Genomic DNA, 6,161 nt, shown 5'->3' with positions numbered 1-6,161 from the left:
TTTGGGATCTCATGGTTGGAGTGAGATGTGAGAGGAGTTGATGCTTAGTGTGAGACTAATGCTTGTTGTTCAAATCTAGAAGAGATAGAAATCCTATTGCCAAGCTCTCTAATTTAAGTAAAATAGGTGTTTTGATTAGTGAAGCATTGAGGCTTCATTTGGGGGTTACCATAGCCCAAGTTCGAAGGGTTTAAATAGCCAATAGAGGCTAGAAACAATGTATATCAATTGAGTTTTTGAATTTCTTGAGAAGAGATTTGGTTCATGTATGTATGCATGCAAGCATGGGGACTACTTAAGCATAGGCGCAACTTATTTTAGAACCCACGAGTCAACTTACTTGAAAATGTAGGGGGCAACTTGTTGCATAAGCATAATGCTTGCTTGAGTTTATCAAAGATAGGGAAGAGAATGACATTAGGGGCAAAAATGTCAAAATGGGTATTGTAAGAAAATGATTAAGTTGTTAATTAGCTAAGCTTTTAGTGGAATGAACCCTAAAAATTCAGCTATTCATATATGAGTTATGAGAGAATATATGGTTCAATTAAGAGGTTGGCCATATTACTTTTCTAATTTTCTTAAACTCATATCAAGGGTCACTTTTTGGTTGTTATTATTTCTTTTTGAATTCTTGAATTCTCTTATTGCTAATATTTTCCCGCCAAGATCATGTATATTTCTTCTACCATGGTTCTTTTATGCATCATTCTCTCTTCTATTCTTTTTTTCTTCCTTCTCTATGATATTCTCACCTAGTAGATTATGATTTGCTATACTCTACCAATATTAATTTAGAAAGTACAAGTCCATGCAAGTATAAGTTTAATATTTAGATAGTTCCAAGTGTATTCATATTGGAGAATAGATATATTTAATCGAAGGATCCTTCAGCTGGTGAACTTACTTCATTTTTCAACGTTCTTGACTTGATAATATATATTGGGTATGCTTTTGACGGTATGTTTAGGTTCTATATGAAGCTACATTTTGCATACTATACATATCTAGATTATGTTTAAAAAACCTTAGTTGCAAGATAAAAATGGAACCTAGTAGGTCTACTATAACTCAAAAAATTCTAAGTTTTTTGTGGGAGTATGTTCATATTAAATGGTAAATGACTTATGAAAAGCAACAAGAAAAGATAATATTTGATTAAAAAACATTTAAAACTACTTGGGTGGATCTCAAGAAGTTACACATTTTTGAAACACATAAACAATTTGGGAAACAAGAATACAATTGATTATAAGAAATGTTGTTCTTTTATATGCATCACATCCCTTATATTCATGAATCTTATTTTTTGAAAGAGCAAGGGACCCTAGCAACATACAGTAGCTAATGCATGGAAAAATCGGATTAGCAAATCATTCTTTCGTAGCACAAGACATGGTGGAGGATTTGGAAAAAACATGCTCTTGTGGAGTTATTCAATTATTCTTTCAAAAGATAAGATCGTATCTAGAAATCCTAAATGGAGCTTGCATTTTCCAAGAGCATAGCTTTTTTACCTTTAAATACATGTGTAGCCAAGAATCCTACTAAGAGCTTCTATACACACCATATGCAACAAGTTGCATAAACGAGGGAGCCTCTTCTTGCTCAAATTCCACTTTTCATCAAGTGCCCAGTATCAGTAAGTTTGCTAGTGGAATTGTTGCCCAAGGTTAGAGCTAAACTGCAACAGTGGTGGCTGAGAGACAGGTGATGTGGAACCTCTCTCCGATGACTTGCTAAGATTCCAGGTTCTATTGAGTGCCCACATTGTATCACTAACTTTTGGTGGCAACACTGCCCAAGGTAAGGGCTGAACTGCGACAGTGATTGAAAGACAACCATGAATTGAACAGCAACACTTGATAAACACCCCAGGCACAACCAAGCAATACATTTCATTTTTCTGCATTTGATATTTTATGCAAACATGAAATATGGAAGTGAAAACTCAGAATTGTACCTACAGTTAAATTGGTTCTGAAAAAATCAAATAATGAACTTGGAATGATCAGAAATAGAAATGCCTATAGTTCCAGCATCGATAGTGTCACAAAGGGAAACTTCATAACATCCCATCTCTATCATTTTTTATGCAACGAATGCAACTTTTGATGGAAAGACCGGCCCTTCCTCTGGGCATTCCACAACATAAGATACATACCCGATTCACAAAATGGAACAATACATTTAGGCATAAGTGCACATGCTTGAACTTGTTCAAAAGCCTTTCAGCCCAATACTCCCTTAATACATTGGGTATCAACTAAAGATGCCCAGCATTTTCAGGCCTTTTATCTCCAAGAGAACTATCCTCCTTGAAAGTACTACCAATTCTTGATCCCTTTGGCCCTTCCCAAGAATCTCTTAGCATCTATTATCTCCAACTAGAAAGCTTTTATATGTAAGAAAATTATATATGTAATCGAAAATATACCTATGTATTGCTACAAATATAATATTACATTTTGATTTTCATCACCTTCAAGTATACTTGATCTCCACAAGTTAGTGTCTCCTTGATACTTTTGAGTTGTACTTAATTACTTTATTATTTTCCAAAACTGGAAATTCCAAGCCTCTCTCAAAGTTGGTTCTAGTCCTCGTTTGATATATCAATAGCTCTTTTTCTACCTCTTTATTGAATTAATATGTTATACATATATAATTATGTTATAGAGAGAGAGAGATAAAGAGAGGAAGAAGAAGAAGAAATTCTTGAAATAGCTTATGAGTTGCCTGGGTAAGTTACTCATGAGAATATGTGTGTATCACGTGGGTTCAAAATAAGATATTTTTAAGATACCATTTTTATACATTTTTTTTACATATAAAAGGCTATAATATAAAGGGGTTATTTATAGATTGAATAGAAAAGGCTGTAATATAAAGGGGTTATTTATAAAGTGTGTGTGAGGTTCAATGTGAATAGAAATCACCATTAAATATATTTTCTTTGAGAAACTTTGAGAAATTATCATAAAGGTTCTTTGGAGATATAGTTTCAGGCTTGATCCTATTAATGTTGGTCTTTTACTTCATATATATCAATGAGTGTCACATCCCCACATATTCCATTGGAGATATAGTTTAAGCTTGATCCTATTAATGTTGGTCTTTTACTTCATATATATCAATGAGTGTCATATCCCCATATATTCCATTTTTGTGCGTTCAATATTGATTTTTCAAAGTTTTCAAAGGTTGGTTTATGTTTCTTATATCAACCTCTCATGAACCCTTTTACCACATGAGATGTGCTTTCAAACCCCAATGCAAAGCACCACGAGAACACTGACATGAAGTGTCATGAAAATCTAGGTGTGGAGCGCCTAGTATTCCCTTTAACAACCTCCCATGAATCCCCTTGCCACATGCAACATGCTTTCAAACCCTTGAGAACACCAGCATGAAGCGTCGAGAGAATCTAGGTGCAAATCATCCAGTAATAGCTTATTTGGAACGAGCACACGCACACACAATGAGGACTAATTAATATGCTTATAAATGTGTAAGGGAAATACTTGCAACCATAGAATCTCACTTACTACTTGCATCCATCATATATGTCTTATATCAAGTATCAAGTATAGAATCAGTCGTTGAAGTGAAAGTTTGGTGTGTGATGATGATGCTTTCAATCTAACTCGGCCATGGACCTCGTGTGGTTTCAATATTGAGTGCTTGCTTGCACACTAGAGCTTCTCATGTTCAATCGCTTCAAGCACTTCCTACTAATCAAGCCCGATGCATTAACCGCATGAAATTATTATGCTAGCTCACCAAGATTGCCTAGGTTCTTTAAGATAATGTAAAGGAAGCTCAATAAGACTTAGGTTTTTTTTAAAGCTCATAAGTAAAGCATACTTGATGTAATTAATTTACCCTCTTTTATCTAGTCACTTGGCTTTTTTTCCCCAAATTTGAGATGAAGCTTATGGGTTCCATTCCCCTACACCTTATATTTAGGTCTTCCGATTGAGTTTCAATCTTCAATTATGTCGTTCTTGTTACATTGCAAAAAATGCAACTCTACATTTGTTAATGTTAAATTGAGGATAACATAGAGATAAGCCTATAGGACCATGGCAATTAGTATATGGGATTTGAAATGGGAGGTGGAGGAAAGGATTGTGGGTTAATAATTGATTTATTTAACAAAGAATTGTGTTTTCCCTTCTTTGTATGTTGGTTGGTTAGTGTAGTTGAGTCATTTCCTCACAAATCCTTCTTAAAAAGTGTGTGCTAGCTTACACGTGGGAGCACTTTCAATTACATATTCGGACAAAGTGTTTTATTTGATTTTATTTTTCTAGGCAAGCAATGAAGAAATGTGGCAAAACATATAAGCATTAAGCTATCTCTTTCTTAGAAAAATATGCACATGTATCCCCATAGCTAGCTTACAAATGGGGGAAATTCATTCAAAACCTTTAACATCGCTACACTTCTTTCCAATGGAAGGGCACAAGCTAGTAATTTCCAAAAGAAGATCTTAAGCTTATTAGGCATTTTGAGTTTCTAAAAACAACCTAGAGCTTGAGATAACCAAAGCTTAGATTTATGAAAATCCTTTGTTTTGTTAGGTTGTAGATGTAATCAAGAGGACCAATGTCTTGTATATGAGTTGTTTGAAGCAATGAGATTTTTTCACCCTTAAGTACCTAGCCATTGATTCAAGAAGAAACTCCACCACCAATGATAACTTGATCCATTAGTTGTTTTCTCACAAACACCTGGCATAGAGGTTACTTACAATACAATGAAGCCCAAAGTGTAGTTTAGCTTTTTCGAATATTGAGATTGAGCCATGAACCAAAGGATCTTCAATAATTGGGAAGCCATGCTTAATTAAGTTTTTTCACAATAGTGGGGCCACATTAATGTCGAAGGTTGACCAAAGATTCTACTTCAAGTAATCAATTTCATGTTTTAGAGAGTCAATCAAAGATTTAGATGGACTCCGGTTAATTTATGAAAAAGTGTTCTAGAAGAGAAATTTAACCTTGATTATATCCAGAGCATGTGAGGTAACCATATTCCAACAATGTAGTTGATCAATGGTAGGAAATTTGACATTTCTATTTGAATTTGCAATAATTATACTATGGACCAAAAACATTTCTGCTCTAGCATTTTGTAAAAGAAGGCGAGCCTTCTCAGCATGCAAGATTTGTTCAAATTTAAGAGCTCAAGTCCGCCTTTCTCTTCTAAAGAGGAGAGATCTTTTGCCAGGATAGAGACAAGTGTGGGGCCTTATTAATCCTCTTGCCCCAACAAACAAGTTGAAGACATCAACTATTGATTGTTTTTCAAGGGAGATGTTCTCCAATCAATCGAAGAGGGAAAGTATGGTATTGTAGGCAACAAGGCAAGTCATAATTATTTGAATCCTCACATGGAAGCCTTTTCCTTCCTCCCTCCCCCTTTTTCCAAGAGAAAACCCATATTAAGGGCAATGCTCACATGTCCACATGCACCCTTGTGAAGGTAAATTGGACGTCGTTCCTTAGACGACGTAAGTGCCTATAAACATGATGGAAAGAGAAGGTGCAGGCAAGGGCCGCTGGTCACAGCATCCATACTCGATGTCATTACGTAAAACCTTACGACGAACATTCACCTTTGTAGAGAGTGGAATGGGAGAATAATTCGAGGCCTCGCGAGTGATATCTACTTTCGTTAGCTACATTCAAGACTTGGAAGCATCGATGACGACATCCTTCTGATGGCGGGGAATGGAGATATTCCAAATCTTCAGAATGTATACTTATATTTAAATGAAAATACAAATTGCAACTTGTCCGGATGGTGTAGTCGGTTATCACGCTAGTCTCACACACTAGAGGTCTCCAGTTCGAGTCTGGATTCGGACATCTTTTTCCCCTTTCATGACAATAACTTCTCGTAACTCCTTAAGTTTTGCGTTATTCTCGACACAAGCATTTGCGACCTTTGCCCTTCGGTTTCAAATTTGCTTTATATGTTTTCATAAGAAAAGAAAAACACGCAAAGCGCCCCACAATTTTTAAGAAGTCGTCAAAGTTCTTACCACTCTTCTCTCATCGTTTTTCTTATAATTCTTCTTATGCTCAACGATAGTTCCAGGAGGGGGTCCGAAGGGCCTATCTCTTTATTTTCCTTCTTCCTTATATTTTTCT

The 6,161-nt window shown here is 35.5% G+C and overlaps 1 non-coding gene across 1 annotated transcript; it reads left to right on the top strand.

Annotated features, from left to right (window-relative positions):
* Positions 1-5,802: 5,802 nt before the first annotated feature.
* TRNAV-CAC (transfer RNA valine (anticodon CAC)) lies at positions 5,803-5,876 on the top strand. Its single transcript has one exon. It is a non-coding gene; the product is annotated as a tRNA-Val (tRNA).
* Positions 5,877-6,161: the final 285 nt, after the last annotated feature.

The sequence above is a fragment of the Lygodium microphyllum genome, unplaced genomic scaffold, assembly GCF_053477565.2.
Source record: "Lygodium microphyllum isolate KBCC unplaced genomic scaffold, Lygodium_microphyllum_v1.1.10 scaffold_63, whole genome shotgun sequence".
Classification (NCBI taxonomy): domain Eukaryota; kingdom Viridiplantae; phylum Streptophyta; class Polypodiopsida; order Schizaeales; family Lygodiaceae; genus Lygodium; species Lygodium microphyllum.
This window is presented reverse-complemented; position numbering and strand designations above follow the sequence as displayed.